The sequence below is a fragment of the Pantherophis guttatus genome, chromosome 3, assembly GCF_059756535.1.
Source record: "Pantherophis guttatus breed Tessera chromosome 3, ASM5975653v1, whole genome shotgun sequence".
Classification (NCBI taxonomy): Eukaryota; Metazoa; Chordata; class Lepidosauria; order Squamata; family Colubridae; genus Pantherophis; species Pantherophis guttatus.
This window is the reverse complement of record NC_142065.1, coordinates 39,763,919-39,782,186: the sequence shown is the minus strand read 5'-3', so window position 1 is coordinate 39,782,186 and position 18,268 is coordinate 39,763,919. Positions and strand designations below refer to the sequence as shown.

The following is an 18,268-nucleotide window of genomic DNA, read 5'->3' as shown; positions in this document are numbered from 1 at the left end:
TTAGATCATACTTATTCCCTATTTAACTTAAAAGAATAATCTAAATTATAGCTATAAAATCTGATTGACAATAGAATCTAATAGACTCAAACGTATGCCCATGACATGTGCAAGTTAGTATCTGCACGGTACTGTATTAGGAACCCAGGCAATAATTCCAGATAGAAAAAACTATGTGCTAGCAAAGGCAAAGAGAAATGCTACTTAAAAATAAAGTGAAATATAAAGACCCTGCCTCCAGTGTGCTCCCAAAATAACCTGATAATGAACATTATCCACCTGGATCATTATGTCAGCAAAGTATTACTTACCTTACTTAATGAAAAAAAATGTGTTTAAATGGTCTTTTAAAAGTCTTCAACTTACAGCTAGATAAAATAAATATATTATGTATTGTAGAGAGAAAAATGAAATGCATTGCACTGATATAGTGAAAAATGGTAACTTAATAGCAGAAAAAGATCTAAGTTATTGCTTCTGTACATTGAAGAGAAGTGTTGACATGTTGAAACATGAATTCTGACATGAAATTGTTGAAAAGCATATATTCACATTAGAGCTCAGAAAAGCTTTAAGAATTTTTAAAAAAAGGAAAATGCTTCTGTAAAGGTGGTTGTGGAATCGCCTTATAACCTAGGCTGTAAATATTCATAAGCTGGCAAGATAAGACATTCATGCATATTTAATCATTATGATCCTCTGAATACAGTGTGTCAGGGCCCATGAAAAAACAGATTACTTCCTGGGATGTTTTCACCTGTAATAGTTGCTTATGTAACCCACCCATTTATACTTGTCTTGGGTAAGTTAAGGAACAATATCAGTCTAGCAGAGAGGTAATATTTTGTAAAGAGCCAAAAAAAAAAAAAATTCTCGCAGAATACCCAAGAAGTGACACACATGAAATTGGTATTTTAATAATGATAATAAAGAGGAGTTAAAGAGCAAACAAAAAAACAAAAACAAAAACATCCCAAAAGAAAAGATAAATGTAGCATAGAAGTGATACACTTTCATAGCATAGCTTCCATGCACTTTTTTTATGTCCAAATTTTCAAACACCCATTAAGGTTGCTATGATTAATAGTTTCATGTAACATTGACATATGTTGCTTTGGTATCCAATGATGGATATCACATTTCCAAAGGGCTACAGATAAATAGCAATAGGTTCAGTGTACAACAACCCAAATTATCATGTGTAAAGTTTCTCTTGGATCAAGTTCAACTCCTGGCTGTTTTAGACATAGCAGGGAAGAGAACTTACCTGCCTCTCCCAAAATAGAAGGATTACTATTTAGATGCAAGATAAGCAGGAAATCTTATAGGAAGCTAAAAAAAATAACCCTGAAAGAAGGCAATAGTAAAATTCTGTTATTTACAAAAGAAGAAAAACCCCCCCCATAGATACATCATGCAGCCATTGGAAAAGGTTCTTGCCTTAATGAAGATTTTAAAATAAGTTCTGCATACAATAAGTTCAAATATTTTTTCTGCTGCCCCAGATAGTTCTAAATTTTAAAAAAGTTGTATTTTCCCTAGACCCAGAAAATGAATTTCATAGATGGCTGGTGATTCTGTCTTTCTGAAGATTTTCAAACAGTGATTAGACAGCCATCTGGAGTTTCTCTGCTAAATAGGAATTCATTCTGATATCCTAAAACTCCCACTTTCAATGATATGATTTTTCACCAAAAGATTGCCCCACCTCTAATAATTACCCCTGTTCTACACACCATGGCAATTTTCTAAATGCTGTTAGCAAGAAACTGCAACAAAGAAAATATACTATGCTTCTTTCTCAGCAGTCTAGTATTTGGTATCCTTCTTCTCATTATGAAAAAGAAACTTATTAGGAGGACCCTGAAAACTATATAGCATAAGGCATAAAGTATGAAAAGGCAGGATAGTATTGAATTACAAAAAGAAATCTGAATGAGACTTCAAATGAGGCTAAAACAATGCAGTTAAGTTTACAAATACAAAAAGGGGTTGAGATCATACCATTTTCTGACAAATTTCACTTATATGCATGTACTTATACGTCTTCTTTTTCCTATGCACTATTATACTTTCTTTTTGTCAGCAAAGCACAAATGAATTAAAATTGAGCTAATTGCTTGTTTGATCTTTGTCCACAACTTTTTTCTGTCATTAGAGCTTCTGTGAGTATATAGGAGATAGAGTTTTCTAGAGCTGATACTCTAATGCATACAATTTTAACTGAAGGGTTCTCTAGTTTCAGGAAGAAGACTGTTGCTAGAATGGTGCTTCCCTACCACTCATACATTCATAGAAGGTGAAACATCTGAAAAGAAATATTACCTGTGTCCTTCAATATGTCAAGTGGAACCCTGCACTTTTTCTCGAAAAAGAGGCAGCCCTAACTTTAGGTAGAGTAAGGCAACCAACAATGGCAGTGTTTCTCAACCTTGGCCACTTAAGCATCCTGGCTGGGCAATTGTAGGAGTTGGAGTCCACACATCTTAAAATTACTAAGGTCGATCTAACAGATACTGGGAGAAGGAACAGCAACTGCCATCTATGCTTCTGAGCCAGTGGTGAAATCCAAATTTTTTTACTATTGGTTCTGTGGGCGTGGCTTGGTGGGCATGGTGTGGCATGGCAGGGAAAGGATACTGCAAAATCTCCATTCCCACCCCGCTCTGGGGCTAGCAAGAGGTGGTATTTGCCGGTTCTCCGAACTACTCAAAATTTCCGCTACCGGTTCTCCGGACTGCTCAAAATTTCCGCTACTGATTCTCCAGAACCTGTCAGGACCTGCTGGATTTCACTCCTGTTCTGAGCCCCGTCCCATTTGCCTTTCTTGGATGGCTGATCTGGTTTCTTTGGGCCACAACCAGGCCCTCCATCTTCCTACATTAGATTATTGCATTCAGATGTAATGAAAATTCCTTATCTCTATTCCTATAGAGATAAGATTTAACAGGCAATATTTCTGAAATAATGAGACTGGACGTTGTCTTACCTGAACGTCCCTTTTCTGGGCGCTTGGTACACTATCCATTAATGGGTTAACTTCTTCAGCCTTTGGCAATAACTGAGTGAAAGCTCAATTTCCCTTTCCTGTTGCCCTGCCACGCCCCTCAATCCCATGATCCCCAGTCTGAACGAAATTATGGGAGACCACACCGTGTCAGATAAGCAACATAACTTTAATGAACCAACTGTAAACAACAACAACTCTACTGGCAAGAGCCAACTAGGAGAAAGGGGAGGGTATGGATAGTGTACGCAGTGCCCAGAAAAGGGACGTTCAGGTAAGACAACATCCATTTTCCTGTGCGCTGCTCCCACTATCCATTAATGGGATATACCCAAGATTAAACCCCATGGGCGGGAAGCTGAGTGCCTCCAGAGTCCTACTCTGTCACCACCGTCTGCAGCACCCTGCGACCGAAGGACGCTTCTGCAGAGCTGTAAGCGTCTATCCTATAGTGACGGATGAAGGGCGTCACTGATGACCAGGTTGCTGCTCTGCAAATATCTGCCACTGACGCCTGCGTTGCCCAGGCCGCCGTTGTAGCTGCGCTGCGGGTGGAGTGTGGGAGAATCCTTCCCGGAGGAGGTTTAGTGTTCTGCTCATACGCTAAAGCGATGCAGGCCTTAATCCATCTGCTCACCGTAGATGCTGAGATCTTCAGTCCGATGGAGGCCGGGTTGAATGACACTAAAAGCGCCTCCGTGCGACGGAAGGCCGCCGTCCTGTCAATGTAGATGCGAAGGGCGCGGCGGACATCGAGGGAATGCCATTGTTTCTCCCTGCTGTTGCGCGGGCAGGGGCAGAAGTCCGGTAGGATGAGTTCCTGGGCGCGGTGGAACCAGGAGTTCACCTTGGGGATGAAGGCCGGATCCAGCCGCAAGACCACCGAGGAGTCCCTGAAGAGGCAGAGATCCTTCCGGATTGAGAGTGCTGCTAACTCCGAGACTCTTCTGGCTGAGGTGATGGCTAGCAGGAATGTCACTTTGAACGATAGGTGTTTGAGGGCCACTGATCGCAAGGGCTCAAACGGGGGGCTCATTAAGGCTCGGAGAACCAGCGGAAGGTCCCAGGATGGGTACCGGTGCACTGTGGGGGGGCACAAGTTCTTGGCGCCGTGGAGAAAACCCCTGATGCGCGGGTGATGGGACAGCGCTTGGTAGGGTGGGCATACGATGACTGTGGACAGAGCCGCTGTCTGGCGTCTTAGGGTCGCTGGCGCCAGCCCTTTTTCCAGACCTGACTGCAGGAATTCAAGGATATTCTGGACCGTTGCCGATGTTGGGTCCTCATGGTGCTGGGAGCACCAGCGGCAGAACGCCCGCCACGAAGCCTCATAAATGCGAGTCGTAGAGGGCCGCCTGGCAGCTTGGATAGTATTTACTACCCCATCCGATAGTCTATCTCTCTTTAGGATGACCCTCTCAAATGCCAGACGGTCAATTGTAGCCACTGAGGCTCTGGATGACTGACCGCCCCCTGGCAGAGTTCCACCTGGTGGGGGGGGGATCTGCCAGGGTTGCCCCACGGATAACGCCACGAGGTCGGCGTACCACAGTCGTCGAGGCCAGTTGGGGGCCACTAGCAGTAGGTCGGCTCTCTCGGCCAGTAGTTTTCGGATGAGGCGAGGAAGTAGGGGAATCGGTGGAAAGGCATAGAGTAGGCCCTTGGGCCACCTGCATCGTAGGGCATCGTGGTCCTCCGCCTGTGCTGATGGGTAGCGGGATATGAAGCGGGTCAGCTGGGCGTTGTCCGTGGTCGTGAAGAGGTCCACCTCCGGCATCCCGAAGCGGGCGCTGAGCTCCTGAAATAGGCGTGGGTGTAGTTGCCATTCTGCTGGGTCTATCAGTTCGCGGCTGAGCCAGTCCGCCCTGACGTTGGATGCTCCCGAAATGTGCTCCGCCTTGATCGACAGCAGGTGAAACTCCGCCCAGGCGAATAGGGCCTCGGACTCGAACATCAGCGCACGGGACCTCGTGCCCCCCTCCCTGTTGACGTGTGCTTTTGCCGAAATGTTGTCTGTGCGGATCAGAACGTGCTGGCCTTGAAGTGCCGTCTGGAATTGACGTAACGCCAGCCTGATTGCTCGGAGTTCCAGGAGGTTGATGCTGCTGAGTTGTTCGCTCCTGGACCACTGGCCCTGGGCTACCAGATGGTGCAGATGGGCTCCCCAACCCCGCAGACTTGCATCTGTGGTTAGTGTGAGTCTGTCCGGGTCCAGGAATTCGCAGCCCTTGAGGAGCGCAGGGAACTTCCACCACCCCAAGGAGAGACGGACCTGAGATGGTATGGTTACCCTGCGCTTCAGGTTGGTCTTGCCTGCTCTCTGGAAGGGCAGCAGGAACCATTGGAGGGCCCGCGAGTGTCTGCGTGCCCACGGAACGATACCGAAGCAGGATACCATCTTCCCGAGCAGAGATGCTAGCTGAACCAGGGGGACTCTCCCCCTTTCCGAGATCTGCTGGATTAGGTCTTGAATGCTCAGGATCCTCTCCTGAGAGAGGAAAACTTGGCCTTTGACCGAGTCGATCTCCGCCCCCAGGTGCAGAAGACGAGATGATGGTTGTAGCTGGCTTTTCTCGAAGTTGATGGAAAAGCCGTGGTCTTGGAATGCCCGCAGGACTCTTTCCATATCCTTGGTCGCCTGGTCGTGTGACGACGAGAGGATCAGAATGTCGTCGAGGTAACAAAGGATGCGCACCGGGATGGAGTGAAGTGTGGCCGCCACCACTGCTACTAGCTTGGTGAAGGTGCGGGGCGCCGACGAGAGTCCAAATGGCATTGCGCGGTACTGGAAGTGCTGTCCTGCGAACTCGAATCTCAGGAAGCGCCTGTGACTGGGATGGATTGGCACATGAAGATAGGCCTCCCGCAGGTCGACTGACTGGAGAAGATCCCCTCTCCTTATGCCCGCTAGTATCGACTTGAGGGAGTGCATTTTGAATCTGCGATACTTTACCGACCGGTTTAGTCATTTGAGATTCAGAATGGCTCTCCAGCCTCCTGAGCTTTTGGGCACCAGGAAGAGGGTTGAGTAGAAGCCGGAGCCCTGCTGATTGTGAGGCACCGGTTCTATAGCTCTTATCTCCAGCAGGTGTGCGATCTCCTGTGCCAGAAGGTCTCTGAGTTCCTTGGACTGTGGGACCAGGCAACATACAAAGCGACTGGGTGTAGGGCCGGAGAATTCGATGGAGAGCCCTGATGAGATTGTGCGCTGAATCCACGAGTCCTCCGTTGCTCGGGCCCACTGCTGGTGGAAGAGCTGGAGTCTCCCGCCGATGGGCCCCGCCGCCCGGGCGTCACTTCCCCCTCCTGGCAGTCTTGAAGCCGGCCCCGCGAAAGGGTCGTTTAGCTTGCTGGGGTCGGCCGCGGTCTCGGAACTGAGATCTGTCTTGGTGTCTGCTGGCGCTCTGGAAGTGGGAGCACTGTGGTGGGGGCCCTCTTGGCCCCGCGCTAGACCGAAAGGGCTGCTGGTAAGAGTAAGGTGTGTATCTGCGGTCCTGCCGCCGGTACGCTGATGGGAGCACCTTCCTCTTGTCTTTATCTTCGATCAAGACTGGTTCCAAGGCTGCCCCAAACAAGTCTGGAGCCCTGTAAGGGGCTGCGGCCAGCTTCCATTTGGCTTTAAGGTCTGCCTTCCAGGGGCGAAGCCAGAACAGCCTTCTTGCTGTAACGTTTGATGCCAGGGATCTAGAAGCGAATTTGGCAGAGTTCAGGGATGCATCTGCGGCATATTCGGTGGCGGCTACGATCTTGTTCAAGTCCTGGTGCAGCCTAGTGTCTTCAGGGGGCAGTTTTTCCTGTAATTGGCGTAGCCAGATGAGGGTGGCTCTGTTGAAAAAAGAGGTCGCCGTTGCCGTCCTGATTGCCCAAGCCGCTGCCTGATGAGATTTGCGGAGGGCCCACTCCGTCCTCTTGTCCTCAGCTTTGAGGCCGTCTACAGCATCCATGGACACCATCGAAGAGGATGACAGGGGGGCTACTGGCTGGTCCACTGATGGCAGAGTTAAAAGGTCCTCCAGCTCCTGGGCCGAGCAGTAGAGCTTCTTGTCCAGGCTGCTCGGGGTTGTTAGCGAGGCTGGCTGCCCCCAGGGGTTCTGGATCACGTCCGAAAAGAGCTGGGGGCAGGGAATACAGTCCTTTTCCTGCTTGGAGGACTTGAAGAGTGCGTCGTGGGGTCCCGCAGCTGAGGTACTAGGCGCAGGGATCTCCCCAGGCACGCCCAAATTGGTTGTGAGGCGTGCCTTGTGAAGGAGAGATTTGAATAAAGCTGGGCGAAACAGCCCTGTGAAGGCCGGTGAGTCTGGCATCAGGCCCTCGTCCTCTGATAACTCAAAGGTCTCTGGGCCGTCTTCAGCTTGGTCCGAATCCTCTGACGAGGATGACTGCGTGTGCGCCTGTTGCTGTTGGGCCTGATGATGTTGGGGGGCCCCCTGTGCTGGTAATTGGCGAGGGGGGCCCCCTGCGGCCTGCTGCCAGCTTGCAGCCAGGAAGGAGGACATTGCCGAGAGCATGGTCTGAAAGTCTGGCTGGCTGGCTGGTAAGGGCCCTTCTGGGGCACGTAGGCCAGCTGCCGATGGTGTGAATGTTGCCTCCGCCCCGCGGTGGCGCCAGTGAGGTGGGTCCGATAACGGCATATCTGGTAGTGAGCGGGATGCTCCTCTGGGCCAAGAAAACTCCTGGTTGAGGCCAGCTGCGTTCGGGGTTGCCGGTGTTAGGGCCAGTTCCGCCAGGCTCGTGATGCCAGGTCCCGCCTCCGCGCGTGCCTTGGGCGAGGGACTATCAGACTCGGGCCCCTGGCGAGGAGTAGCCTCCCTCTCTTTCTGTGCTTTAGCGCAGAGGCGCTCTAAGGTCTTATGGCGCCTTGCAGCATCCTTGTCATGGATTGGGGGTGCCTTTTCCCCCCGGTCTTTGTGATGGGACCGCTTCTTAGAGTGTTTCTTGGGAGCTTTGGACCCCTTGCGAGGAGGGCTTGCTTCAAGTTCTGGGTCCGAGGAGAAGGGAGAGTCTGACAAGGCCGTGGTTGCCATCTGACTCTCTTCGCAGGATTGCTTGCCTTTGTTTTAAAATGCAGGCCCCTGTGCCAGGAGTAGAAGAGGCCTGCAGCAAGGCACCGCTGAAAAAAGGCCCCGCAGAGGGTGTGGGCCTCTAACTGCCAATGGGGGCGGAGCTAGCCTTATATGGATGCAGCCAAGATGGCGGCCCGGGGATCCACCGGTATGGCTGGAGCACGTGGCTTGCAATCCAAGGGCTGGGGAGGCTGAGGTCTCACAGCGGCGGCCCGAAGGTCCTACTGCCTGCCGCGCTCAGCCCGATACGGCCCCAAGGGCTCTAGCAACGAAGGAGGAGGGGGGGGCTGCTTGCCTCGCCGCGCCGCTCTCCTCCGCTCACGTACGTTGCTCTGGGCTGGGGAGGCTGCGGACTCACAGCGGCGGCCCGAAGGTCCTACCGCCTGCCGCGCTCAGCCCGAAGCCGCTCCGATGGGCTCCTGGAAGCAGGGAGGGCGAGGGAGGGGTAGCTTGCCTCACCGCTCCGTTCCGATGGCGGCTGCTCCGTTTGCCGCTAGCTGAGGTGGCTGCCGAGGCTCGTTCTGCTTCCTCTCGTTGAGATAGAGCCACTCTCTCTCTCTCCGTGAGAGCTGCAGCCGGCGCGAATGAGAAGCCTCCGCCTGGAGGTGCGTGGGCGGCCGAAGCGATCACCGCCGCCCAGCTGCTGTGCCGATCTTCCCCTGCCTACTCTCCGCTTGGCTTAAAGGCAGGGAACCGAAGGAAAAAACAAACTACTCAAAAATAAAATAAAAGCCTAGGAAAGGGAACAAAAGAGGCTTGGAAGCCTTGAGCTCAAAAAAACACTTCAGTCTTTGCCAATAACTGAGTGAAGACTGGGGATCATGGGATTGAGGGGCGTGGCAGGGCAACAGGAAAGGGAAATTGAGCTTTCACTCAGTTATTGCCAAAGGCTGAAGAAGTTAACCCATTAATGGATAGTGGGAGCAGCGCACAGGAAAATTGGTCTTTTAAGACTTAAGGTAAAATCAGGCATCTTTGGCTGGATATATCGCCATAAATCTGCTTGAATTTTAAAATGAGTATTTTGTGGACAGGGGGGAAGTCAAGCCCAGAGCCTATGTGGGAAGTCCCAAGGATGTTTAAATAGTAGAGGAAGTTACACCAATAGCAGCTTTTCTTTCCCAAGTACTACAGTGAAAAATGACACTTGGTAAATTCACTATGTAATTCTTGAAGTGATAAGATCTCAAAGACAAAACTATAATAAGAAACAAAAATTTCACCAAATTATGTATATATGCATAAATATATTCCATGATGTAAACAAATAGTTTAGGTTGATATTGTTGCCCTTATTCAATTTCTACTTAGACTTTAAGAAAATCCAGCAAATTAGAAACTTGAGTGTTTAATAATTCTGCAACATAATGAAAACTGCTGAACTTCATATACTATCAAGGATTTGGAAATGATACTTCTTTGGCTATAATTTGCATTAGTATTTCAAGTCAAACTACCCCAATCACTTCATAAGAAGTTCCCAGTGAATTATGTTTCCAAATCTGTTGGGTCTCAAATTCCCAGATTTCCCTGCCAGCATGGGCAGTTAAATAAGGATGCATAATATATGAGTGTCCTTTCTTTTGATAATCCTATCTAGCAGATTTGGTCTATAAAAAGCTATTCATATGAATGTGTATGTCAGAGGAAAGATGCACTTCGACTCATTCAGTTTTTAGACTGTAGTACAGGCTTTAAGCCAGGAGCTTGTTGGCTTATTTCTAATGTCCTGAGACTGCGTATGGCGAATGTCCAAAAGACATGAGGATTTTATTCGTTCTTGCAGAAATCCTGAGGGCTTTGTTATTGCCTGTTAGAAGCAGATAAGATGGGAAGCAAATAATGACTGGGATTTTCAGTATTTTTTGTGCTGGGGTGTGTTTGTGGAATTTAAATAGAACCTTATAATGCCCTTGGCATCAGGACTAGAGTTATAGGGAAAGTTATGATGACCCGCTCAACTACTATTTTTAGAAGGATACAGGAGGGCTACACTTTTGTTAAAATTTGCAGAGATCGTAGGGCAGAATTTCATATCCCATTACATTCTTTTCTTTAATTAACAGAGAACCTGAGACCAGAATCAACAGATGCCTGCCCACTTGTCTACACTGTCTTTTAAGATGCCCATTTATATTAAATTGAGACCCTCTAGTTCTGTTTTTGCTTCATTCATCTGTCAAGTTGTTTATTTTGATCACAGATATCTAGATTGTAGATATGTCAGTCTCACTGTAAGGTAACTATGAATCACAGAAATTTATTATTTATTTATTTTATTCGGCTTATATGCCGCCCTATCTCACAATGGACTCAGGGCGGCTCACAACAATAAAACACAAGCCACAGTAAAAATAAAGACTAAAATCTAAAAAATTTAAATTTAATTAAAAAAATTAAATTATATTTAAATTACCTTCTGATACCATTCAGATTCTATTTATTGAGAAATTAAAGTTTCATTTCAACAGCAAGTGCATAATATATTTAAAACAGTTAAAGAGAAGTCACTAGCTTTTTCAAGCTTTAGAAATACTGTTTCCAATAAACTGACTTATTCCCAAAGAGCAGATTTACTTTCTCCCAAATAAGGTATAGGATAGCTATATAACAAATAAGGTATAGGATAGCTATATAACAAGAATTCTCTGTAGACCAAAATTGTGGATTATGGCATTAATCTTGTCCCTTCGAAAGTTTCAATGGAAAAAAGATAGAGAAAATACAAATGATTTGCCAATTACTTTATGATAGGAAAAAGAAAATCATGCTGATATCGTTTCTGTTGATTGCTAAGATTGTTGTAAAACAACTTGTTTGATTTCTGCCTCCAGGTCAGTGTTAACTCTGAGTGACCACATAAATTTGAACAACTTGTTTAAACAAATCCAAAAGATTCTCATTTTTTGGTTCAATTAGTATTATTTGCATTCATCTGAAATGTGTTTATATCTAGGTGTAGTATAAGACCTATTATTACAGAAATAAACATCACTATTACCTTCTTCAGTATGATGTTTCTGAATGCTAAAGAATGAACATGGGAAGGAGAATAATATTCCTTTTACATTACATGGAAAAAGCATTAATTTTTTTCTGAGTGTACTTTTTTGAGAAATATTTTGAATAGAGAATATATAGACAATTGTTACAAGTTGAAATTAATTGACTGTTACTTATTTAAGGCCCTTAAAGAATCACACCATTAAATAAAATCACAATTTATTGTACTAAAAGTATATATAAACCATAAATTTGAGTTGTAAATCACAGTGCCTGGGTTTATACAACATACTTAAATTAACAAACTATTGTTTTGTCAAAGTGCAATGCATAAACCTAACCGGTGAATGCATTAGGAAAATAAATTCTCAAGTCTGAATTTTTATATGGCAGGACTTAAATTTTACATGGTAGAACTTACGTTCTTCTTTGCATTAATTTGCATCCACATGGTAGTATTAGTCCTACAAGATACACTAATGGCATTTCTTTTCCAGTTTGTGTCAGTGTGAGTTGATGCTAAGGTTGAATACTATTTGCATTTCCATGTGATTGCTCTCGTCCACAGGTCAAACTCGAGACATCACGTTCCTGTCACGTGATGTTTCACGGTTTTCCCATTTGCAAAGCTGGGATGGGCGTGACCTGTGTGTGACACATCCAGCGAGGGGCCGCAAGTTTGACATCCCTGCTCTAGTCAATGGAATGTAATCACCCCATGCTGATACTGATCATCAATAAAAGTCAATGCTAATTTAGAGATTCATGAATCTGTGCCTGTGCCTGGTGGAAGTGCTGTTTGTCTTACAGAACAAATATTTATTGTTGCACTTTAATCAATTTCTGGCCTGAAAATCATAGCCAGATTTTGAAGGTTCTAGGGAATGTTAAGAGGGATTAAGTTAACCTCATAATATAACATAAGAATAATAATCTTTAGCTGTTTGAGATAAAAGACAAGGGTATTTTTAAGAAACAGAAATGGGGAAAGCCCAGGATCTCACTTAACTAAAACAGTGGATGCCTTTTCATCCTTGAGCATTTCAAATAAAAGGTTGGCACACTTAAGAAATTTCTTACACACACACACACGCACACACATTATATATAATCTGTTCCTAAGAAAGCTAAAACAATGTCTGTCTGTGTGATGATTTGTAATATATAGTTTTAAATAGTTTTCCCATATCTTCTCTTACAAAGAGCTCACTTTAGTAGGGACATTACATGCTTCATCTTATGATGATGCATTTTCTATTATTAAACTTTGTCTTCCTTCAGGATAGAAGGAAGACAAAGTGTAATGATAAACAGATAAATTCTGTTTTCCTGCCTACTAAACAAATATGCTGATTAAAACCTGCCTCTTTCCCTTCTAGGTACAATAGAAATAAAAGCACTTAAGAATATTTCCATTTGGAATGCATTCATAATCATTGTGAATGCAGTACCGCATGTTCTACAAAATACATCGGTTTCCAGGCATTTTAGCTTTGAAATCTGTAATATGTATTTATTCACACTGTAGTTCTTCAACTAGGTATCTGAGACATGGACTTTCCTGGGGATTTTCTCTAGATGAGCACAAATCCTTTACATGCTTTTGAAGAAAAATGAGTAAACAAAGGAGATCCAATAAAACATATGCCATGGAGATGGAATTATCTTGCAATTGCAGATATAAACTACAGAATAGTGAAGTGTGTTGCAAAGATGTTTGTCATTACAGTAGTATTTGAGCTGATATGGTAACAACTATCTATATAGATACCTATGAGCAGTATGATTTTTGAAAACCATTGAACATCAAGAGTCAGAGAATTATTTCTAAGAATCTTGAAGCATAAATTCTATATTAAGGACTTTTTCACACGCTTGTCAAAAGTCTTCACAAATTTTGTTAGAAGCTTATCAGATGAGGCATATTTCAACAATTCACTAAAAAGTGTCATTCTGCAACTAGTGCAAGAAAATTAAGAGAAGTGAAAGATAATTCTTTTCTAATGTTCCACAAATAGAATGAATCTGGAACAAATCTCTATAGATTGTAGTCTATGGATTTATCTTAAAATTATTGTTTTTCAAAATAAAGGAAACGTATAAATTTATATAGTACTGTAATAAAACATGGTATGCTTTAAATCTTTATGCTTCTAATATTTTCTGAGGTATTCTAAGTATCTACTGTATGTACTTCAACTATCTACATATACATGAAGTCCTTTTAGGTATTTTACTCACCTGAAGTTGTCATAAGAAAATAATCTTCAGCAATCTTTATTCTGAAAACATGGAAGGAAGGAAGGAAAGATTAACCATTGTATCTACTATAGTCTTTCTTAAACTCAATTGTTTAAACATTTATTTGACTTCTAGCCAACTTTCCAAGAAGAAAGTAATCGATGGTGCCTAATGTTCCTTGCCTCCTTGATTAACCCTGGGAAGATTCTGGAAAGCAACCTAGAGCCAAACAAAGTCATAATCAGAGGCCAATATGGGTTTGTCAAAAACAGATCATGCCAGACAAATCTTATTGCATTCTTTGACAATATGACAAGATTAGTGTACCAGAGAAATGCTGTGGCTATAATTTACTTGGACTTCAGTAAAGCATTTGATAAACTAGGCCACAACCTACTATGTAATAAAATAGAAAAATGTGGGCTAGAGATTATCACCACCAGATGGATTCATAACTGGCTGACCAATCACACTCAATGTGTAGTCTTTAGTGGAACTGCATTTACATGTCAAAAAGTATGCAATGAAGTAGCCCAGTGCTCTGTCTTAGGCCCAGTACTCTTCATCTTCATTAATATTTTAGATGAAGGGATAGAAGGGAAACTCATTAAATTTACAGATGACACCAGGAGGAACAGCCAACACCCCAGAAGATAGGCTCAAGATACAAAAGGATCTCGACAGACTTGAATACTATCTAACAAAATGGAATTTAATGGTGAGAAAAGTAAGATTTAACATTTATACAAGAAAAACCAAACGCAAAGGTATAGAATAGGTGGTACCTGGCTCAATAGAAGTAATTGCAAGAGTCCTAATAGACGATTATTTAATTATGAGCAGTAGGGTGCTGCAGCTGCCAAAAAAGCCAAAACAGTCCTAGGCTGCATTAACATAGGGATAGGATCAAGATCATGTGAAGTGTTAGTACCCCTTTATAATGAATATCACACTTGGAATATTGCATTTAATTTTGGTCACCATGATATAAAAACATGTTGAAACTAGAGTGCAGAGAAGAACAACACAGATGATAATGATACTGGAGACTAAAACATACCAAGAACGGTTGCAGGAAATGGTGTTTATAGTTTAATGAAAAGAAGGACTGGGGTGGCTTGAAAGCAATGTTCCAAAATCTAAGGGGCTGCCACAAAGAGAATCACATGACCATGGCTGACCACAGCAGCCCTGAAATAACAGCACTGCAGTGGCACAGGAATGGCCACAATTTCTCCAAATTTTATTCCCATAGGAGTAATGGACCACAGCATTCTGTAATTTCGTCTCTTTGATATACCTTGGTTCAATAATTGTTGTCTTATGAGTTTCACCCAAGTGAAGGTTCCAAACAGCAGGCCCAAAAATGTTAGTACTATATACAGTAGATGACTTATCAGAGAAATTGCTATGAACAAGCAGTATCTGTTGATCTGCATTTATATTACCATTTCAAAATAAAACATAACTTTTGCAGATTAAAATGACTTGATAGTGCATCCCTAATGTTTTGCAATGTTTACTATAAGAACATGTTGTTTTCTCACTTTTATCATTAAAGTGTGAAGGCAGCATGTAAGTTTGTGACAATTATTCACATTTGTTGGCAGACAGCCAAATCTACTCTAAATCTACTCTAAATGCTCCTGCGCATGCCCAAGATGGCAGATCTTGCCTGAGACGCTCCCAGAGGATGGTGTGATCCTGGCGATTTTCGGAGGTTCCTGGGACCAATATGTCCACCCTGGCCCCAAGTCCTAACAAAGGGGTCTTCTTCCCGGCCTATTGAGGGGTTTTTCGCCCTCTGGGACATCGGGGCGAGGAAGAAACGGCCGTTTGAAGGTGCTGCAGGGCGACGGCGGTAGCGGCTTGACTGGCGGCACTTTTCTCTCCTCCGGCATGGGCCGGCAGCGGCAACTCTGCGGTGACGGCAGCGGTGGCGGTGATACAGCGTCTCCCCTGGATCCCTGGCTTCTCTGGGGCTTTTTAAGGCTCCTGGGGACTCTGGAGTATGGCGGGAGCCCTGGTGGAAGCGGCGTCGGCATCGGCAATGGCCGTGGGGGTGTCGGTTGCCACTGGATGATGGTGGAGGCGAGGGGGCAGCAGCCGGCTGCTACTGAGGATGACGGCATGGTGAGAGGCTGCTGGCTTCTATTCTGGAATAGCCTGGACCTGTTAGGGGGTGGCTCATTTTCTGCTGGCCCATTTTCCTGCAGGAATCCGGAAGCCCCGTTTGAGACTGGGGCTGCAGACTGGGGATATGAAATGACCAAATGCTGGAAGACCCGGGGAGTGGGAGAGGTTGGAGGACGGCCGAGGGTTGGCCTTAGGGCTGCCTCGGGCCATTCCCCCCTCCCCCCCTTTGTTGGTTTGTGTAGGCCTTATCATAGTCACCACCCCAGCTGCCTTCTGCCTTGCAAGCCATCTCCTTCCGTCTCCTTCCGTGTATCATCCACCCCGGGTTTGCTATTCTGCCTTCTGGACTGGCTCTATTCCACCTGTGCCCTTGATTGTGTGGAGAATGGACAGATATAATGTGGGCTCTGAGGGAGTCCGGTTTTCGACTGCCGTTTCCCTACCAGAGAGGACAGACTATCGAATCTCTCCATAGCCAACTCCATCTTGGCTAGCCATCGTGAGAGGATGGCCTGGAGGGGCATCCTCTGAGTTTTGTCGAAATGGCACGAGACTTCTCCCAGTCGTGAGAGGACAGTGGAGTCCAGTTTTACCCACGTCTTGAGTTTGCTGCCTCTCCGTTTCCAGGATGTCTTAGACTACTCTATGGAACCCTGGCCAGATGACATTTCCACCTTTTCCGGTCTTTTGGATGCACTCGCCACCGAACTTCTTGCGCTGCAAGACTCCCCCCTCTCGCAAGTCTGGCCCTCCATGTTATCGAGGGCCTACCTTGATGACGGGCTTTGGAGCCCAGAGAGGTGGCATGCAGCGAAGAGGGGGTTGAGGGGTTTTTTACATAAATTTTTAGCTAAACTTTTAAGGGACTCCAGGGAGGGGGAGGGCCAGATTAGAATTAGGGCTGTGGGTGTGGGGGATAACCCACCTAGGAGAGGGCCAGGTCTGGTTGCGAGGCGCAGCATGGGGGTGGGGGTTCCGGGGTCGAGGAGGGGGCTAGAGCTTATCCAGATGATGTTTTTGTCATCAGTACCGTGGGTGGGAGGGGCAGGCATGGCAGGAGCAGGGGTCCATAACGTGCGGGAGCGCACACTCACTGTCTTCGAGCGGTGGTGCTCTCCGGCCCCCAATGTTCTACTCGTTCCCCAGGTTGCACAGATCCTCAGGGCCCGGGCCTTCGGCTGATGTTGTGCAACACCAGGTCTGTTGTAAATAAAGCCCCCTCATCTGTGATCTTGTTCAGGAGGGGGGAGCGGACCTGGCGGGTATTACGTAGACCTGGTTGAGCCAGGAAGGGGGGTTCCCCTCGATGAAATGTGCCCACAGGTTTCCGTGCATTCCATCAGCCGAGGTCACAAGGGAGGGGCGGGGGGGTGGCGGTTGTCATTAAAGGTCTTAGGCCAAGGGAGGCCACTGTTCCTCAGACTCCTCAGTTCCTCCTTGTGAAGTGGGGTCATGGGGTACAGATGGGTTTGTTGATCACGTACCTGGCTCCCTGCCACGTGGCAGCAGCCCTGCCCGAGCTACTCAACATTATAGCCGCGGTGGCAGTTGACACCCCTAGGTTTATGGTCATGGGGGATTTTAACTTGGCATCCATGGGTGAGATGTCTGAGATGGCTCAGGAGTTCATGGCTTCCATGATGGCTATGGACCTGACCCAACTAATTCATGGCCCTACCCACACGGGGAGAAACACGCTGACTTGGTTTTTGTCTCTGGACAGTGGTTGAGTGATCTCGAGATAGGGGATATAGTCATCGAGCCCTTGTCATGGTCGGATCACTCTCTCCTTTGCCTTGACCTTCGAACCGTTGCACCTTGCTGCAGGGAGGCGGAGCTGGTAAGATGGTTCTGCACCAGGCGCCTGATGGAGCCTGACAGGTTCCAGAGGGAGCTTGGGCCATTCCCTGAGGCTCTGGCTCACGCCTCGACTGGAGACCTAATGGCCGCCTGGGACAGGGCGGCCGCTGGAGCTTTGGATCGGGTCGTGCCTTTGCGGCCTCTGACCCGGACCGGTCTCACTTGGCCCCTTGGTTTGCTGAGGAGCTGAGGGAGATGAAGCGCCGGAAAAGATGCCTGGAGAGCAGTTGGAGGGCCAGTCTTTCTGAATCCGACCGAACACTGGTAAGATCTCATATTAAGAATTACCTAGTGGCGATAAAAGCAGCAAAGTGTAATTATTTTGCTGCTCTTATTGCATCATCAGAGAACTGCCCGGCCGCCCTGTTTAGGGTGACCTGCTCCTTGCTCCACCAGGGAGTGCGGGAGGACCCCTTGGAGGGTAGAGTCGAGGACTTTGTACAGTATCTGCATGACAAAATCACTCAGATTCGGGAAGGTCTGGACTCCGACTGGGTAGTTTCAGGGGGGATGACTGAGGCAGGTCTTGAGAATGTTATCTGGGATGAGTTTGATCCTGTGACTCCTGATGACGTGGACAGGATTCTGGGTAGACTGAACATGACCACATGTTTGTTGGACCTGTGTCCCTCCTGGTTAGTGCTGGCTTCTCGGGAGGTGACACGAGGCTGGCTGCAGGGGATTATACATGCTTCATTGAGTGAGGGTGACTTCCCCACTGCCTTGAAAGAGGCGGTGGTGAGGCCTCTCCTCAAGAAGACTTCCCTGGACCCGGCAGTGTTGTCTAATTATCGTCCGGTCTCCAACCTTCGCTTTGTGGCGAAGGTTGTTGAGAATGTGGTTGCGCGACAGATCCCCCAGCACCTGGATGTACCTGGATCCATTCCAGTTGGGCTTCAGGTCTGGGTACAGCACGGAAACAGCATTGGTCGCGTTGGTTGATGATCTCTGGAGGGCT

General features: G+C 46.4%; 1 long non-coding RNA gene across 6 annotated transcripts in view; it reads right to left on the bottom strand.

Moving 5' to 3' along the window:
* LOC117663806 (uncharacterized) overlaps positions 1 to 18,268 on the bottom strand; it is a 113,498-nt gene that overhangs the window by 87,722 nt on the left and 7,508 nt on the right. For 2 of the 6 annotated variants that reach the window (XR_015733024.1, XR_015733020.1), the window contains exon 2: positions 13,315 to 13,355. The exons of the other annotated variants lie outside the window; for them this stretch is intronic. This is a non-coding gene — a long non-coding RNA (uncharacterized LOC117663806). The remainder of the gene's footprint in view (positions 1 to 13,314; positions 13,356 to 18,268) is intronic. 6 annotated transcript variants of the gene reach the window in all.